Source organism: Parus major, chromosome 1A, assembly GCF_001522545.3.
Source record: "Parus major isolate Abel chromosome 1A, Parus_major1.1, whole genome shotgun sequence".
NCBI classification, from domain to species: Eukaryota; Metazoa; Chordata; class Aves; order Passeriformes; family Paridae; genus Parus; species Parus major.
Genome location: NC_031773.1, coordinates 56,552,157 through 56,572,150, shown reverse-complemented (window position 1 = coordinate 56,572,150; position 19,994 = coordinate 56,552,157).

Below are 19,994 nucleotides of genomic sequence, written 5' to 3'. Positions count from 1 at the left end.
CTGGTGGCAATCTGTCCTTTTTCCAGCAAGGGGTTTTTTTCTGACCGGACCCGGAGCAGGGGGGGGTTCTTTTTACATTTTATATTACACTTTATTACAAACATATTTCTTTTATATCTTTCCGAATTTTTAATCCATGCAATAATTTATCACACCAGCAGTCCCAGGTGGCCTGTGACTCTTCAGATGGTGTGACAGAGTGGCAGGCATGGCAACCCTTTCTTCTCTCCACTGTACTCAGCAGGCTGTAGAGACATCAGACGCTCCACAGATTCTCATCATGGTCTGCAAACCAATATGCCAACCCTGGGTTTTGGCCCACCTTACCAGTAAGCTTCTGTGCTCTTTTTATCCTTCTGTGTTTCCAGTGCACTGAGCTATAGCACAACCCAAATTTCTGCATCACCCTTCTGGCTTGTAACTGTGCTTCTATTTCAGTGCCTGGCTCCCTGGTCAGTGTGGTGATCCTCTTGGTCCATGGGAGTCTGGCAAGGATGGGGGAGCAGATGGTCACAATAACACAGTGAGGTTATATGAAAACTGTCTCTGCTGGGGGCACATTTTTCTCAGATGAACAGGGATGACTGCATTTTGTTGCAGCTAAAGAGGATGGTAGATGAGGATCCAATTGGTTTACCTTGCAAGATACACCACCCTTTATCGTCCCAAACCTCTAACATCTTCCCTGCATGTTTATATCTCTTCCCACTTGTCTCTGTGGATGGGTGCTGCGGCAGCTCAGTGCTCCGATTCCTGCAGAGTCAGGAGGTAAAGCACAGAATGCAGACAGGATGGTTCCCCTGGGGGCTGGAAAGTCTCTCTCCTTCTCTAATTGTTTCTGACGTTTCACCTGACACATCCTGAGTGAGCACATCACCCCTGCTTCTGGGGGTGATAAAATGTTTGGATCTCTGAATGTGTAGCTGTGTTCTTTGTTGACAAGAGACCAAAGATGTCAGAATGTCAGAACTCTGAAAAAAAAAAAAAAACCCCATCAAAAAAAAAAACCACAAAAAAGAGAGACTGAAAAACAAAATAAATGACAGAAATGGAGAAGAAAGTCAAGTAGAAATAGGAACAATTGCCTAGAGACAGGTGGACAGATGCCTAGCAAACCAGATAGACAGACGGCTGTGGCAGAAAGACAGCATGCTCCTTTCTGTTCTTGGGCTGTAATTATCAGCTATTTAGGCACTAAGCCCAGGCAAACCAGTTATTATCAGTATTCAACTGCTCTGAGGTGAAGCCCAAAGCAATTAATGCCCTTTGAGATCTCGGGACCAACTACAATGAGCACTGATTTTAAGCAGAGTGTTTGTGGGGAGGTAGGGATTAGGACTTTTTCATTATATAAGAAATGGGGGGAGGGGGAATTTCTTGATGAGCAAAAACAAGTATGAACTGCAAGTTAGCTAGTACCTGCACACAGGGAATGACTGTTGATCACATCTTCTCTACCAGCAACCCTCATTCTCTCTGCAAGCAATCCTTATTCTTAAAAAGAGAAATTGCTGTTCAAACTCATAGAGTTCTTCTGAGAAAGCAGAAGTGCTCAGAAATACCATCACAAGGAGATAATTAAAAAACATGGTCTGTGAAGGGCAGGAGAAACTCATTCCTATTGTTTTCATTTGGTCTGATGTAGCTGTAGCATCTGAAAAGGTGACAACTCACCCTATGGGAGGGAGGGAGGTAAAGGAGGGATATGCACTGTCCTGGGGGGAGGGCTGAAGTCCAGGAGCAGGATTCACCTCTCCTTCACATTCATATTTTGCCATGACTGGAAAACCATCCTCCTCCTGATCTAGTCCTGTAGTGATAAAAGGCACTTGGTGTGGCATTACAAGACTCTGGCCTCATAGGTTTTTCAAGAAAATACAGAAGAGTATCCTAAAGGAAGCCCCTCAGAGAAACTTTCAAAGACTGTGTAGTGTGCATATTTTAGCATTAACAGCCACATGTGTACAGCTGCCATACAGACACACACACACACACACACACAGATGTAGGTGGTGGCTCAAGAGCTGGTGCTGGGCACTCCTGACTCAGAAACCTCAAGAAAACATGAAGTCCCAGGCACAAGAAGTTCTGTTTGTCAAGGCAACTGGAAACTTAGATATTTTCCTGACCTTGAGTGGCTGCTTGCTGCTCTTTGGCTCAGAAAATGAAGTGTGAGTAACTGAGAATTTGGTGGAGTTGGGATATTTTCCTCTAGATCTTAAGCATTCTTGGGGATGGACAGAAGAACCAGCAGTTTATGACTAAGGATGCACAAATTAATAGTGTGTTTTGGTGTTTATAATTAGCCCTTCAAGCACAGCCCAGAACCTGCTTGGAAAACCTAAGCTTGTAAACTTCTGCTTCATTGTGAAGCCTGTTCTAATAGTGAGAAGAAAGTGTTTTGAAGATGGCACATATGTGAAATAGCTGTTAATCCTCCTTAAAACCAATTTTTTTTTTCTTTTTTTTGTTATATGGTCCTGGAAAACACCTTCCTTTATACTTTGAGCTGTATTTCTTATATAAATTTGCTCTTCAAAATTTTCAAGTACTGGAACACCTGGCCCACAGTAAGCATGGCAGGAGAGAGGGAAAAGAAGCAAGAGAGAAAATCCATTTCCCTGAATTTTCTGAAAGGATTGAGAAGTGGGAAAAGCTGGTTGAGTGAAAGGGAGCTGGTGGCCACAGCTGTGGTGAAGGAGGCTCTTTCATCCCACAGAGGTGAAGCTGTGCAGAGAAGGGCCTCGTGATAGCAGATGTTGTGGGGCAAAAAGCAGCAAGGAAAATACTTCTTTCACCAATGCAAATTTCAAAAGTTCTTCTACCACTGCAAGCAAAGCACCCATGACCAGGAGTTCCACTTCTGGTTTGTGGCAGCTCCCATTTGGCTCCAGAAGCAGGTGTTGTGCAGCTGCTGCATAGCTGACCATACCTTACTCATTTAACGGGGTGACTGATGCTTTCTGAGTGGGGCATGAAGGGAGACACCCACAGGTCTAAATAGGGGAATTAAGGTGAGTGCTTGAGTTCTCTGATGCACTTATTTGTTCAACCTGTAGCTTTTCTTGAGGGCTGCACAGTCATGAGGCAGAGCTTTAGAGCTGACTCAGGGAAGGTTGCTGAGATTTGTTTTCCTTGTAGATCTAACAGCATCACTAAGGACAAAGTGAACAGTAGGGAGCAGTGGAGGCACCATGTTCCTTCTACCAGGCTAGGATCAGAGCTGTGTGCTGTGCAGCCACCTGTCAGAAACCCACAGGCTTTTTGCTACACAAATGGTTGGAGACGCTTGAAAATGGAATGTTTTCTCTCACTGCTTTAATCTTTATTTTATTATTTTTATTTTACCAGGTCCATTGCTTTCTTCCAGGTATTTTAAATGCAGCTAGAAATTCATAGGGCTTGATTGCTTATTTTCTCTTTTACTTTAGATCCTGGCATGGCATCACTGTACCGATTGAGATTTATTAGGTTCATGCTGTTGCCTGACCAGTAATACAACCCAGTGTGTTTGCCTGGGACTATTCTTCCATTAAATGGAGCCCTGCTCTGCACAGCAGGTGCATAAAGCCCTTGCTTCAGTCATTTTTGAGGAAGATGATATGACAAGGTGACAGTCGGCTTTTTCTGATATAATAGTTCCTGTAATAACTACATTGGGTTTTACTCTGGTGATGAGCGAGCTTTTTTAAAAAATACACTTTCAAATGTCAGAGAAGACCTGTGTAAGATGTTTGGAAATGTCATGTCCCCTACATGCCTTGCTAGACTTTAGTAAACAGAGGTGAGGCTTTTCTGGGTTAGTTCCATGTAGCTTTGTACCGAGTCTGCTACATGAAGAGATGGGACTTGGAAAGTTTATTGAGTCCTGTGGGAATGCTTATGTGGTACAGACATGATAAATGAAGCTGGTAGATTGTGTCTCTTCTGTCAACTTTGTGTCTTGATTTATGGAGCTTTCAGTGTTTTAGGGCTCCACAGCACTATAATTCCAGATCATGAAGGATTTGCCTACTTTGGGACTTGATCCAAAACACTTCCATGTATACTGAAAAGCTTGATATCTTTCAGAGCAGATATCCTTATTGTTTCATTCTTCTGCAAAAAAATGAGGGAAATGTGTTGTGTTGCTAAAAAAAAAAAAAACAACAAAAAAATCCCAAAACACAAAAGAAAGAAAAGCAAGTTAGGAATGTGTCTTTATTCAGTGGGCTGGGTAATGATTTTAGGTGCTGACTCTGCTGGTAGTTTGACATCATTTTTCCCCAGCCTGCCCCTCTCTAGCTTTGTTTGGAGGGAGGGAATGGAGGCTCCCAGCAGCATTCCTTGGAGCTCCAATCTGCTCCCCATCCCTCCTTACCTCCCTCCCTTCTCCCCTCTACCTCCTCCCCTCTCGCTCTGCCTCTTTGTGCTGCATGTTCCCTTTTCAAAAAGTAATTTCATGGCTCTTGCACTTAAGATTCCATCAGAAAGTCGAGTCTTTGATCAGGCAGACAGACGCCCTGCTGGGATTTCATTGGCAAATCACAATTCCCTTAATTAAGACTATGTGTCTTTATATCACTAAATTGATTCCAGCTGGGTCCCTGCTCGTTTTACACCCAGATTTACCTAGCCTATGGATTCTCACCCCCTGTGACTGGAGAAACAAAAACCATTTAAAGACTTTTTGTTCCCAGTTGCTTTCCTCAGATGCTTCTCCCCACTGGTGCAGCAGTTGGTGTGGGCTGGGAACTAAACCTCTCCCTCAGTCTTGTTTTCACTGTCTTCCCAGTCAGGAAATATGGTTTTGTGAGGGATTTGCTCTGTTTCTTTCCAGTGCTTGGAAGCTGGGAATCAGTAGTAGAAAGGGAATTGAATTTGCTTGATGCTCCTAATTTTTTTTTTTCCAGAAGCCATGTTTTTACCAAGAATCAGGAAGATGCTAAAACTCAGTATAATTTTCTCCTCCTTCCCATCTTTCCTTAGCTATCCATTAAAGGTGCAGCAGGTTAAGAATACTCACTTATGGTAATCACAGGTCCTGTGTGGGAGAGATTTTGGTGACATTTCTGCTGTGCTGGGTTTGCTTGCTGTATTAGTCATGTCAAGGCGAACATTTCTCTGGAGACAAAATACACAGTCCTGACTACAAAGTGTGTGGTCTGCTCTAGCCAAGGAAATAATGCTCTGGGGGAAGTTTCAACAGACAGTGTTTTTCCACCAGTCATCTGTATTTTCCCTTCCTCCTCCTCCTTAATTTCCTGTCTCCCCTGAGCAGTGCCCGGACACCTGCTCCAGGGAGAGGAAACCTCTGCTGGCCCTGATCATAGGGATGGCAGCTGGCTGACCCCAGAGCCTGCCTGGGGAGGATTGAAGGAGATTCAGGCTTGGGGCTTCTCAGTACAGCAAGCCCAGTGGTACAACTGTGTGTGCTGTGTGCCAGAGAAAGAAGTCTGGCTCCTCAGGAGCAAATCCCTTAGGCTTTTTCAAAACCATCTCTGGGGGCCAGGGGGTGGACTAAAAAACATTCCCACACTTTTAGAAATGTCCCCATAAATGTATTTTCAGGTGGGTGCAGTCAGACTCTGTCCTTAATGTGGGGAATGGCTGTCCCTGGGTGGGGCCCTCGAGGTGCCACCCCCAGGCTCTGAGCATCTCTACAAGTGACAGCTCTGTGGCCAGGAAACCTGGCTGCTGGCTCAGCAGTGGCACATGGGAGGCTGTTGGCTGCTTATGCAGTCATGTTTAAAATTAACAGCCAGCAAACAGGGCAGCTTTAATGGCCAGCAAACCCTGACCTGGCAATTCCGAAGTTGAGCTGCCCTCTTAATAAATGAGTTCAAAGTCTCGACTCAGGACACGTCCTCTTCCACAGACTGATGTATCTTCTGATTCATCATGTGAAATCCTTTGCTTGAAAATGCCCACTTAGTGATTTGCCTGCAGAGCTTCAAACCCTGTCCTGGGAATGCAGTGACTTTGTTTGGGCCAGAGTAGAGCTTGACTTCAAAGGAACTTCATTTTAAGGGCATGGCATATTTCCCATTGTTGCTCCCAGCAAGACGAGTTTCTGGTTCAGTCAAACAGGCTCCTGCCTCAGCTAAAACTTATTTTGCTCCACATGATAATAAAAATGTTCACTGAAAACATTAATAGGACTTTGCACTTAGATGGTTTTTTGATTTGAGGGTTCCAAAGCTCTTTTTAATAAGAATTGCTGATTATGCTCCATGGTAAAACCAGATTAGATCAAAAGGGGCTGAGAATCTCTGTTTTGTCTGAGAGACAGAACAAACCTATCCCAAATGTACAGATAGTACATTCTGTGAGTAGAAAATGAATTTTATGAGCTTTATAAATAACTTGATAATTAATTTTTTGTTAAAATTAATTAAAAATCTCATACTTTATAGAATGTTGACATCTATGTTTATCTTTGTCTTGTCCCAGATCATCTTAATGGAATGCTAGAGACACATTGTTAAACTTATATATAGTTTAAATTAATTGAAATCTTACTCATAGACTCTTTGTAAAGGAATTAGGATGTAATTAAGTTAAGTTGTTAATGATGTCTAGATGCTGTGGTGACTGGGGTCTGTGCCAGACTTGGGTCACTTGGATTTACAGATAAATAAGCCTAGGTTGTTGCTGTGTTTCCTTTGTGGCTTGTTCAACACAGCAGGACGGTGGTCTGCAGGCACTTGCTGGCACCAGGGATGTCCCATGGCAGGGATATGCCAGGACCCAGAAAAGCACCGTGCCTTGGGGATGGCTCCACAGAACTACAATTCCAGATCATGCAGGATTTGCCTATCTTTCCCTCTGCCCCTGGGAGAACGGAGCCTGCACAGAGACAGCGAGACTCGTCTGAGCATCCTCTGCACCCCTGGCTGAGTGAGAGGCTCATGTGTAGGGCCCAAGATGAAAACACTGTTCAAAGGTGAAAAGCCAAAGTCACGAGCGTGCTTTGTGTGTGTGTGACACCACAGCAATATAGTGACCATGTCCTAAAAAGGTTAAATTAGGAGAAGTGATATAAAGTTAGTACTTCAGGACATCAAGCCACGAGAAATATCAGAAGGTAGGGTTCTCTTGGGATTTCTTACGCTTCACTAGGAGTGATTGAAAAAAAATAAAAATAAAAGCAAGCACAGTAAAAAAATTGCTAAGCAAAGCATCAAGTGCTGTTACAGTTAAGAGTACCAGTAACTTAGCAATAAAAATAGTAGAGGACAATATCTAACTACACAAATTCTGGATATTCATAGCTGACTTCATATATAAGAGAAAGCAACTACATTGAGATAAGAAATGCAGAGATAAGGTACCCAAACTCTCTTACCTTAGCCCTGGAGAGATACCACAAAAGGAGGAAGTGGAAAATCAATGATGATGCATTTTACCAACAATTTAAATCCCATCTGGAAGCACAGAGTCTAATGTCATTCTTGTCCACACTGAACCATAATCATTGCATCTGTCCACTGACTTCCCTAATATTTTCTTTTGACCTGATAAGGAATCTAATACCTGACTACAGCTTTTCACATGTCTTGAAAGTCACAGGGAGGGTGTTAAGATGTGTCAGCTTAGTGAGAAAGAGAAAGGAGATGGGAGGAAATTATAGGGGGGGTGTTAGGAAGGAAAGGGAGGTGTGTGTTAAGAAAGGAGAAGTGAAAGACAATGCAAAATGAAGACAAGCAGAGAAGGGCAGAGAAAAGGAGGGATTTGCATCAGAGGTGGAGACAGAGGAACAGATAGAAAGGAAGGTGGGGAGATGGTTGGAGTGGGCAGGTTGACAGCTGTAGAGGGTAGGGTGTTTTATTTTCCTAAAGTACAGATATTGGCATGCATTGGACTTGTGTTTCGGCTTTCTAGATAGACAGGTCTCAGTTAAAGGAAAAGGGAATGGGGCTCTGGACCCTGATAAAATGCATCTCATCTTTTGGTGCCCGAGCATTTGGCAGAGTAGGTGCTTTTAAGGTGCAGGTCATTGTTGTCTGAGGCTCAACCGTCTGCCTTGTGCTGTACTGCTAATTACTGAGGGATAAAGGGAGATAAATCCTGCCTGCAGCCTGGTGGAGTGCAGTAGAAGTGAATCCTGACCCCCATGTGCATAGATTCCTGAAGCACTTTGAGTTTTCTGGGGGTTTTTTTCTTACTGCACATACACGAGCACTATACAACCAGGAAGAAAGCTCTTCTTTCCCGATCAAAAGCTGTTTTTTTCCATCTCTCACAAGTGTGTTTACTCTATCTGTCTGCTGCTCTGTACTAGGTTGAGCCGTGTGTTTTGATGTGTAAACGTAGCAGAGCTGCCTGCAATCTTTTCTTTCCCTTTCAGCATCTCATAGTGCATGATGAGATGAAAGAGGTTAAGTGAATTAAGGATCTCCCAAGCACAGCTTTTTGGAAATGTGTGACTGTTAGCAATGCACAACGGGCCCTTTCCTCCATTTGTTCCCCCTCCTTCACATATGTACTCACCACAGCTTCAAATGCTGTATCAGATCTAGGGAGACCCATTAGGAAGTGAGCAAACCAGCCAATACAGATGAACCAAGACGCTTCTTAAAAGTGAGAAAATGTGCTACAAGGATTTCAGATGCCAAATCAATTGAGTCACTTGCGTGAAGGCACAAAAATGGAACTATATGTCATCTCAGAAACAAAATATTTGAGAATCAATTCTGGTTTTACCACCACTGTCAAAGCTTAGCTTCCCAGTTTAGCTTTCTTGTTCTTGCCAGGGATGTTATCAGCCCTCTGCCACTGCTCAGGTGCTGCACTGATGGACAGGGCTATTGAAATAAAAAGGATTTCTGGCTGGAAAGGCAAAGTGAATAAAACAGCATGGTGGCAGGGATGCAGGTGGCTTTTAAAAGTTTTTCAGCAAAATGAACAACAGTTTATTTTGGAGCAGCCAATAGAGTTTTGGCTGAATTGAGGTGCTTTAATTGTCTTAACACTTATGAATCTTTCTTTCTTTAAAATGCAAGTGCAGTTTCAAGAAAAGCTGTTTGAAATGAAAAGTCAGAAGCTTTATTGTAAAAAAATGCCTATATGAGACCTTTTGGATTTTTTTGTATGAAGTATATAATAATTTTTAAGTGATTCTTAACTTTCCCTCTTTTGTAACATCTCAAAAACCAATAGAAAGGCAGAATCAAGCAGATAACTGCCCAGACACGTGTCACTGTTTTTGGGGTGCTCTGCTGACAAGGACACATGAAGCTGTCCCTCAGAGAGGACAGCACCCAGTTAGGCCCACATGTGTCCACCTGCAGCACCACAGCCCCTGGGCAGTCTGAGGAAATTGCCTGACAGCTTCCAAGTTGTGTTAAAAACTTCTGTGATCTACACCAGTATCACAGTCTTGTCCTTTAAGGCGAACTTATGAGGCAAGTCATGTAATATGATGAATTTCTGACTTTGGAGTGAAGCCACCAGATCATCATCCAGTAAAAGAAGCAGGACAACTGTACCTTCCTCCCCCAAAAATGTCCCTGAGATGGAGATGTTACAGTGCCATTCATCCCACATTGGTCTTTCTAACTCAGAAGCTTACTAAGTCTCTCTTCTGGGGAATAGAAATTAAATATGTTTTATGGAGCAGGCTTTTATCACTTACCTATCTGGTCATTTCAATATGGTTTTGAGTAATGAAAATTTAGTTGGAGCTCATTGGAATTTCTCTAGATTTCCACTAAGTCCAGGACTGACTAATACTGGGATATTATTTTTTTTTTTACAGTAAAACTAGAAACTCTGTCTCATGGCATGCTCTTCTAGCTCATTGAGTGGTTTTGTGAAACTGCTGTCAAACATGGTATTTATTAGGGTTGTGCACAAATACCTAACGTTGTGAACACAGTGCATACATACATTAATGTCACATTCAGGTGGCAAAACATTTATAACTGTCACCACTTTCTGTGTCTCTCTTCTTGCCTGTCTCCAAACACATAATCAGCCCCACTCCTGGCTGATTGATGAGGGAGGTGGGGGATGGTCACATTTGTCCTCACGTTGCTGTGCATTCTGCAGACTTCAGAGACAGGTGCATAGGGGCTTTTGGTTTTGGGAGTGCTGAGTATATGACAATAACCTACCAGTGGGATGGCAGCTGAAAAATACATGGTATGAAGGAACACCACCAGGGTCTGTTGGTGCTGTTGTGGGGGAAATGTTTGTTGGGCTTCGGTGATCTTAGATAACTTGCTAGAATATTTACTGGTATCCTCAGGAACTTGGGTCCTTCCATCCTGTTTGCCATGCAAATATCAGTCCCTTCAGAGACCCCAAGCCACGTCTGATGGCCTCACACCACTCTGTCAGACTGAGCCAGAGCGCTGCCCGCAGGACTCTGCAGCATTAGCAGCACTCACTCTTCTCCTCAGCAAAGATCAAGGGGTACTTTCCATGAAAAGGCAGCAGGTCCTGTGAGACCACATACAGCTCCAAGATTGTTCAGTCCCCTACCCTGTCAGTCAGTGCACGGAGGCTGTTTAGAATGGACAATTTCCATTAGCATTAGGTCATTTCTCAGAAAATCTCCCAGTTTCCCCAGTTCGGTGTGGGCTTGTGAAATTATATTGGCAGCAGGACTGCTGATATGAGCTGAAGAAAAATCTGCTGCTAACCAGTGCTTCCACTGCTGCTGCTACCACGAGAGAAGCCTGTGCATGGACAGGTCTTCCCTGAAAAAGTGTGAATAGCATCACGGAAAGTCACAGAAGGAAATGAAACCCTCTGGGGAGTGGGAACTGTGTGCTGGAACAGGGAGGCCCTCTGCAAAATGAAAACAAGCTGTCTTTAGGAGAAAGCTTTGGCTAAGCACCTACACCTGTTCTGTGTCAGCAGCATTGCTAGAACAAGGTAAGGGATCACTCACCCACGCCATGTATGGAAGCCCCACCTGCTTGCAGTGCTGTTAGCCAAATAATGACTAAGTTCCCACTTTTTTTTTTTAATCTGATGAGGCCAGATAGTCTCACATGCCAAGTTGGATCCTACCAGCTATTTTAGGTGAAGGAATGTGCTGCCAGAATCAGTCAGAGCTATGTATACTAGCTTTGGAAGCAGCTCCATGCTGTTTCCTGAAGTCTGACAGGTAAATGGCTTCAAATCAAGCTCACCATAATGAAATCCAGCATGCTCTCTGTCACAACTGCTGGACACTCTGCACTTCTGACCTCCATCAACCTCCCAGTTCCACCAGGTGTAACCCCACACAAATGTTAGGCTGGAAGCAGTCACCTGTATCCTGCAGTCGCATCAAACACCCACATGTGGTCCAGCCTTGGCCACAGCCCCCTGCCTATCAAGTGACAATACTTTGAAAAGGCCTTGGAGTTCACACTCCCCATAAGCATGGTTAATACAGTGGTCCAGCTGCTTCCCTGCAGTTATTTCATCAACACAAAAATGCTTCAGGGAAAATATTTTGAAAAGAGTCTATCTGACATTTTCATCAGGCTTACTGTCCTCAGCCTGTGCAAAGATTCAGCTTTCTGAAGTTGTGCTTTCAATGTCAGGCCACCTCCACCAGCAGCTGCTGGCCAGTAGATCCCACTGCCCTTGCTTAGGGAGTGTTTTAGGGTTTGTTAGAGATCCTTTTGGTTCCATGTTTGGCTCTGTTTCCAAATGTGGGAAGAGCATGCTCCATTGCCTCTCAGTTGCAAGCTGGAGTATGCTTGTCTAGACCCTTGTGATGCTTCTCTGCCTGGTGTTCAAAGAAGATCTACATTGTCCTAAAGAAAATTCAGTAAACCATATATCTTAAGAGTAATTTTGTGTCTCTGGTTAGCCTTGTACATCAGTCATACCATTACAACACACGACTATTTACATACACAAATACAAAAAACACACCTTCACATTTTCCACCAAGGCATCAGTGCAGCATCATAAAAGCCATAGGCCTCTGATTTTGGGAGAAAAGTTATTTCAGTGTTGCTGAAATGGGAATCAGAAGGAAGGGGGCTGATCACAGCACCCCTTATTTCACCGTCTATCAGTAATTGCCTGGCAGCAGAAACTGGACATATTCAGCTGAAAGAACAGATTGCCTCTCCAAATTGGGGGTTATTTATCCACCTGAACAAACTAAGCAAATAAGATTCTTCTTTTCTTCATCTTGTCACATGATGATTTGACTTCTTCCTGGAAGTTATTTTTTTTTAGCCAGATATTATGAGATTCAATATATGTAATTTGAAAAAGACGGGGTGTGATACAGGCACCAAGTAGCTGAGTCAATCTGTGAATTGTCAGGGATGTGCAGTGATACTTTGAAAAGTAAATTCAAAGACACCCCACAAAACAGTATTAGAAAATAGTTGTTTCCCTACAGCTGATCACATTGGTGGGGATATTGAAGATTCCTTGTTAGAGCAACTGCTGAGTCCTTCAATATCTGATATTAACCAGTTTGCACAGATTGAAGGCCGTGCCCCATTTCCCTTATGCTAGGAAAGACTTCTAAATTTGCCACGTGAGAAGAATTTATTGGGAGGCATCTCAAGCTAGACTGGGCTTAATAGGTGCCTAAGGCTCTTTTTCCAAGCACATATTTGCTGGGGTACTCCAGCTGTGGGTGTGCTTTTCCTGTTTGCTGTGTGTAACATCTGTGCAGTGGGCTTTTGTTTGGCTCTTTGGTGTTTTTTTTCTCCTTCCCCCAAGCTGCTTTGGCTGCTCACCCAGCTTTCACCAAATTGCAAATTTATTTTCCTTCTGCTTTTGGCAGGCCCATATGTGGAACTGTCAAAATGTCACTGGCATCAATTGTGAAAGGTTAATGCCACATTATAGTCAGTGAGCTTATTAACACAGAAATGATTGGGTTTTGGAGAGGGGCTGGGAAGGACAAATGGGAATCCATTTTCCAGGCACCTGCTTTTTCTACTAAAATTTCTTCTTGTCACATATATGTTTTCAGAAAGTGGTTGCCATCTGCATAGGACAAAAATCAGCTGGAGACCCCATGAAGAACGAGGCTGTTCTTTGTGAGATTCCAGCAAGCTGGGAGAGGGAGATGGTGAGGCAGTGGGGGCAAGTCGGCCAAATTAATTTGAGTGTTGAGTGACAACAGATGTTTATTTCCACCAATCCAGTGGCTAGAGACGAGATCATGCTGCAAAAATTGAGTCTGATGAAAGCCCAGTGTCAAAATGGGAGATTATGGGTTCTTTGTTCCATGATACCAGCTTGGCCCCTTAAGAGTCATAATTTCCAGTTGCTCTCCCCAAGCTTCTAGATGCCTGTATTTAGGTAAGAGCTACTGTTTTGTTTATTTACATCTCTGTGCTTTTTCTGGATTTAATCAGAATGAATTCCAAATCACTACTGAAAAAAATTCCCATACTGCGGCTTTTATCTGTCCAAGGCCTTTTTAGGGCTTCTGGGGATACCACTACAGAGAGCCTAGCTGCAGTATTTAATGCATTAATCTTCGAAATAACCTGGTGAGGTGAGATTCTTCCAGTTTATGAAAACTGAGGCACAGAAAGCCTGACTTTCTGTGGTTTTTGAGGAGGTGTGTCCCTGTTTTCTAGATGGTGTCCTGAAGCCACAGAGGTATCCAACAATACTGCAGAAAGTTTGATTCTCTAGCTGGGAATGGGGAGCTGGTGACATCCCCCATGAGATGGGCACTGTGGTGGGGTTTGGAGCACTGTGGTCATGGCTACCTTGTCTCCAGGACCAGGCAGGAGGGGCCCCTCTTGGTCCTGACCTTGGCAGCAGGCTAGACAGCCTCCTGCAAACTCCAGCAGCCCTCCTGGAGAAAATCTGAGCTCAGAATCAGGGGTTTGGTCAGTCAAGCAACCATCCCCCACTTCTTCCTTGTGCCAAGAAGAATTTTAATGTACTTCCAATTTCTCTTTTTAGCACACACAAAGGAAAAAGAAAAAAATTAATAATCATCTATAAGAGAAGTTCTTTTCAGACAAATGGGAAAGTATTCAATGCTGATATATATTTTCCCCCACATTTAAATGGTATCTATTTAAATGCAGATTTTCTGGTTTCATGTGTGGAGCCTGGAAGAAACGCCTTTCAATTTAAATGTTAATAGAAGAGTAAACTTCAAAATCAAAATTTCTCCATAAGGGACAGTGTTTTTTTCACAGCTCTAAATGTCTTTCTCTACTTCTTCCCTCTTTCTCCTCCATCCTCCTTCCTTTCTTCCTACACCTCAGCCCAACCTCGCTTGCATTAAATAGTCTTTTTGAAAACAAGAATACATCTTTCAGAGCTCCTGAATGAAAATGTTTAATGCTGGGATCTGTGGGCTGAGTGTATTTGAGCAGAGTGCTGGGGCACTGATAAAGCAGAGATACCATCCCTCCACCTCCAGCCTTTTTCATGCTGGCCATTTATCAAATGCTCTGCTCTGAATGCTTTGTGCTGGGAGTATGCTCAGGTTTGTGCAGTGTTTGAGGCAAGGGATGAAAAGGAAGGAAAACCTTTAGCATAATATTTTAGTTGCTTCTGGTTGTGAGCAAGGCTTTGGTGGTGGGACAGGCAGCAGAGGAAGAAAGTCAAATGCAGAGGGAAGAAGATAAAACAAAGTTACCAAGTCTCTCTCTTTCTGTGTTACCCCTCCTGCTCCTCCTCTGCTCCATTGCTGCATGCCTCCAACTTCATTTATCTTTGGGAGAAGCTTAGGGTAAATCAGCTTTTTACAAAAGACACTTAACACTGTCTGATACTGGAGTTCTACATACAGCTACGTTTTTTGCTTCTTGTCACACTCTATTTCTCCTCTTTAATGCAAGCTTTTCTTTAATTTTTCTCATTGCTCTCATCAATTATCCATCTGTTTTTGTCCACTCTTCTTTCCTCACTGAAAGAGAAAGGAAAGGTTCTGGTTTTCCTTCTGGCCCTGATGAGCCTTATCCACCTTTGCAAGAAGTGGTTTGAGAGATAATAATTGAAGATTAAATCTGAATAAAATTCCATGTGATTAGTGGATATATAGATACTGTGACAGTGACCAGCATATAAAAAACAGAGTGTAACAGGGCAGAGTCTGCTCACAGCAGAAGGGCAATCCTGGAAACTAAATAATAAAGTAACTAATATATAGAATAGGTTATAGGGATTTCTTTGTCCAGATTATTTTCATACAAATGCTACTATATGTCATTATTATCTGAATGCCTATGAAGAAAAAGTGGTAAACTGGCTTCCATGGCCCCCTGGGAGACGGGAGAAAGTCTGATTTTCAGAGGAAAGCTTTGGAGCTGGAACCCTCCCACTGATTTCAGGGAAATCAGAGCTCGCTGGGCTCTTTGCTGATGCTCAGTTCCTTGTCCCCAGGGTGTCTCTAGGTGCCTGTGACAGCCTGGCAGCAGGGCTGTGTGGTGAAGCTGGCCCTGGTGCCCTGCTCTGCACTGCCTCCTGTGCACTGTAGCTCGTGGGGGCAAATGGAGTATCCAGTCTCAGCACTTCTCACCAGCACTGAAAGCACCTTTGCCCTGAGCCCAGAGCCCATCACAGACTTCTTCCAGACCATTGGAGAATGCAGAGAAACTTCCATTTAGAAATGGGCTTTTCACCTGGTTTCTCCCACTACCAGCAGGGGTGGAGGTGCTGGGAGCAGGGAGATAGCACCTCACATCCTCCAGGAGGGACCCCTCTGGTCAGGCTAATGTGATGCTGAGCGACTCTGTTGTCCTTCCTTCCCATCAAGATCATACTTGTGCTGTGGTGGCTCCAGGTAGAGGCCACTTAAGAGATGACCAACATAAAGCAGTGTGTATTACCTGAGTTTTTCAAGAGTACAGGAAGGAAGGAAAATGAAAAAGGCACTGCTTTGATGTCATAAAGTCCCAAAGTCCTCACTGAAATTGAGCAGAAGCCATTTTATTTCAAATACCTCAGATTTTTCAACACCTGCATAATCCATGGAAGCTGTGTAATGAAAAGCCTCTTAGCTTGGTCACAACTGGGAAATGTTTGCTTCACCTAGCAGGAGGAGGAAGGATTAAAGTTATGAATATGAAGAAGAGTGGCCAAAATTGCAGGTGCCTCAGACTTCCCTGTTTCTGAGGAGAGAGAGAAAAGAGGGATGAAAGGGTTGACTGGACAAATAGCAAGTGTACTTTGCCGGGACCAAAGCTTGGAAATATTCCTAGATGATCATATATTGCAGTGCTGAAATCACGGATAGTAAATCTGGAGAGAAAGACTCTCTAAAACCAGGTCTTGAACATCACTGAAGAAACAGAAATGATCAGCATCAGGTACTTTCCAATAAAATCTCCTCACCAGAACCAGAGAAAGAGAGGGAATGGTGTGGAGGAGGTAGGGTAGAATAGGGTATGGACAGAGTAAAGCTGAATTGAGCTATGCTTTGGCATAGGCTCAGCTACTCTGGCCCACTGGATCAGGGGTTGTAAGGACAAAGCTTTGCTTTTCTTCCTACCCTTCTGTCACTCAGAGCTGAGTAGCAGCACAACAGATACCAAAAATACCCTTTTTCTTCTCTAGCCAAAGTTTCTTTTTGAGTGTAAGACAAAGCAGGAGTGGAGTAAAAGGCTGAACCCTTCTATGGGGTGGTATTCACAGCCCTCTTTCTCCCAGGACATAAGTCCTGTGCCTTCCACAGTGGAGCTGATTCAGACACGTTTAATTCCTGCTGTACAAATGTCCCCTTTATGCACTGAACTCTCTAATACCCATATCATAAAGTCTCTTGAAGACAAAAACATATTTTCACCCTCATGAGACACTTTTTCTCACCCTTTTCTGCCCTGTACTTAAACTTGTTTCCTTCCTTCTCTTAAATCCCTCTCTTATCATCTAGGGGTTTTCTTTTTCCTCTTCTCTGCTCTACATGAGGAAAAGACAAGAATAAAATCAGAACTTGTTATTTGAGCTCCAGATAGTGCTTTCAGCCACTGCAGAATTTCTTAGGCCCCTGTAATTTTCACCAAATAGTGGAGGAATTTCTTTCAGACAGTAACACCAGTATATGACCTGGGCTGGGAGATCCCCTTTCCTCTGGTGCTTTATGACAGCTCACCAGAGATATGAAACTGCAGTGTCATGTGGGGTTTGCTATTTGCCAGCATAAACCTCTGAAGGTGTCAGCCTTTGTAGAAGACATGACTTCATTCCTCCCTTGATGTACTATTCAACTGACTCTGAAATTGTGGGATTTCTTATGAAGGAAGGCAGGCAGAAGTGCCAGCAGTGCGTAGCTGGAACCTTCCTTTTGTGATTATTTCTGTTTTAAATAACTGTAAGAACACTTAAGAGCTCTGATGGAGGAAATCCATATAGGCTGACAAGAATAAATCCATCTCATGGTGTCCACTCTCCATACACCTCATCCCGAGGGACATGTTAACTAGACCACAGCCAGCTTGTGAAGCTTCCTACAGGCTTTTCCTTATAGGTAGTTTCAGACATTGCTGGCAATCAAACACTTAACAATTTATCACACAAATGGCAGTCTCTAGTCAACAGAAGGTGGTGGGATTTTGTGATTTAGGAGAAATTATCCATGTGTCTTATAAAGGCCATTGTACCTCTTGAGATATGAAGGCTCACTTCATCCTTGACAGATGACAATTTCCTGTGGGGAATTCCAAGCAGAGAAAATTCTCAAAATCTTGTGCATGCAGGCTCAAACACAGAAATGAATATTTGACCTGAGACTTTGGAGGAGGCTTCTGGATTTTCAGGCCGTGAGCAAGAATGCAGGTTTGTAGTTTAGATAGAAGAACATTAAGCTAGGTGATAGAAAGTTTTAAGGTTTTAAAGTTTTAAGGTTTTAAAGACATAGAAGTAGTTGTAAAGGTAATAAGAAGTTTTAAGGTATAGCAAATAGTTTTGTGTGTCATTATATGATTGATTAAGAACGTCTGCGTTATGACAAAGACGTATAAAACAAAATAATTAACTATTGGTGTGAAAGTAGAAACATTATTTTGTAGCATTTTATTGGCTAATTAACCTTTAAAAGACCCTTTAACCTGTGGTCTTGTGACCACTGACCATGAACATCTAGTGAACATGGTGAAGATGTTCTCACACCTTCATGAGACTGTAGAAGAAGAAGAATAAATCATGCTTTAAAACATCTCCCAGTGGTTGCATCTCTCTTAAAATCCTGATGGTTTCCCTTCTGGAAAGAGCTGATGAAGGTCTTCTGTTGTTCTTTTTCTCAACTTTGAGAGAATTATGTTTTAGTGTATGTTTGTGTCATGTGTATTTCTGAGTCTCTCTGGTGCAGATACTTACATGTAAATATAATCTACTGTTACTTTGGTTGAAGTGGGTTGTAGTCACTGAGATTGCATTAGAGTAGTCTTTAAACTGAAGACTGGGTTGCCACATGATTCAGTGAAAGGCACTCAGAGATTTTAACAGAGTCTCAGGTAGACTAATACATATTTCTTTTCTTATCTCTTCATACCTGAACTGCAAAGAAATAATTAAAACTCTCACCCTCTATTTGCCAGCCTCATCCAAAATACAGTTTTAAGCTCTGCAGAGAGAATAGTGAGAGCCAGAAGATGCCACTCAAAACCAGCTGCATTAACACTCACTTGTTTATTGTATCTGGGAGCTGCTAGGGCTGGCATTCAATGGAAGACATGTCTGTCCAATTCTATGTTGTCCCCCTCCCTGAAGTTTTGGGGTGAGATAAGAGAAGGGATTATGTCAGAGAAAGATACCTCTGTGCTGCTGATTTTTTATAAGAGAAGTAATTTAAACAAAGCTCAGTGAAATCTGGTAAATTGTGCTCTAGGGCTGTGTGCAGTTCTTGAACAATTTCCAATGCATATATTTGTTTGGAAAAGGAAGAAAAAGGAGTAATTTTGACTCTTTTCAAGTACAAATGTTCTCAAATCCTGGTAAAGACAAATCAGAGGGAATTTAGTACAGGAGGATATAGATCACAGTGACCTGCAATGAAGGATTATGCTTAAGAATTATTCCATCCCAGTCTATTTCTACTTGTGACGTTACTATATCCTGACATCTGTCCCTAGACGGGCACAGAAATGCATTTGTGATTTCCCTTTTGATTTTCCCAGTTTTTGGGACACCTCAGGAAAGAACTGTGCTGTACCCAGAATCTCTTCTAAGCTGCTCTAGATATTCTTGATATAGACTTCAGGGTGCTTAGTCCCTGCAGACCTTCTTCTAGTGGGAGAAGGAAGGAGGAAGTGCAGGATGGACTATCTGAAATATTATTTGCAGCAATATTGTGTTTTCTGAGGGTCTGATAACAAGCACTGTAGTTTGATTTGCTAACAAACACTTGAGAACAAGCCGTTCTGAAAGCAAAAGCGGAGCTGTGTAGTTCAAGGGCTGTCCAGAAATCCTGCTAATACAGATTTAATTATACACTCCCCACAGACTTTTCATGTAGCTGGGGCCATGTTGACCATTCTTGACTTGGTTTCCCCATCTTTCAGAAGAGTCTCATACAGTCCTTCCTGTATGTGTGGTGAGGAAAGCAATCTCTAGTTTTTTGGAGGTGTTGTTAAATTCTGTGGAAAGGTAGATATCAGCAGGAAGACTCGAGCCCTTGCTTTAGAAACATGACTTGCAATTTAAAGGAAGAGGACGGAACACCAGAAGTCAAAAAGGCATAATGAAATTTTTAAAAAGCAAAGCTGAATCAGAACATGTTATGTTTGCAGCTGCTGGGGTGTGAAACTTCTTCCACGATGTGATAACCAGCACAAATTACTTTATTGCTCGTAACAAATACAGATGGACAGATATCAGGGTGAAAGGAAGGGCAGGGGCACTTGCAGACTGACAGTGAGAACCTTCCTCCACATGTTGCTTGGAAATAAATGGCTCGTAATCAGCTTTTCTGCCTTTATTTGCAGGAAATACATAGAGTTAATAATATTCCCAGCAGAAAACAAAAATGTTTTAGGAAATGCATGTTGGCTTATGTGAATTGGTCTGTATTTTAATGACATTGTCTAAAATCCTAATGTTTCTCTCTTCATCCTGATTCACAAAGCTTGTGG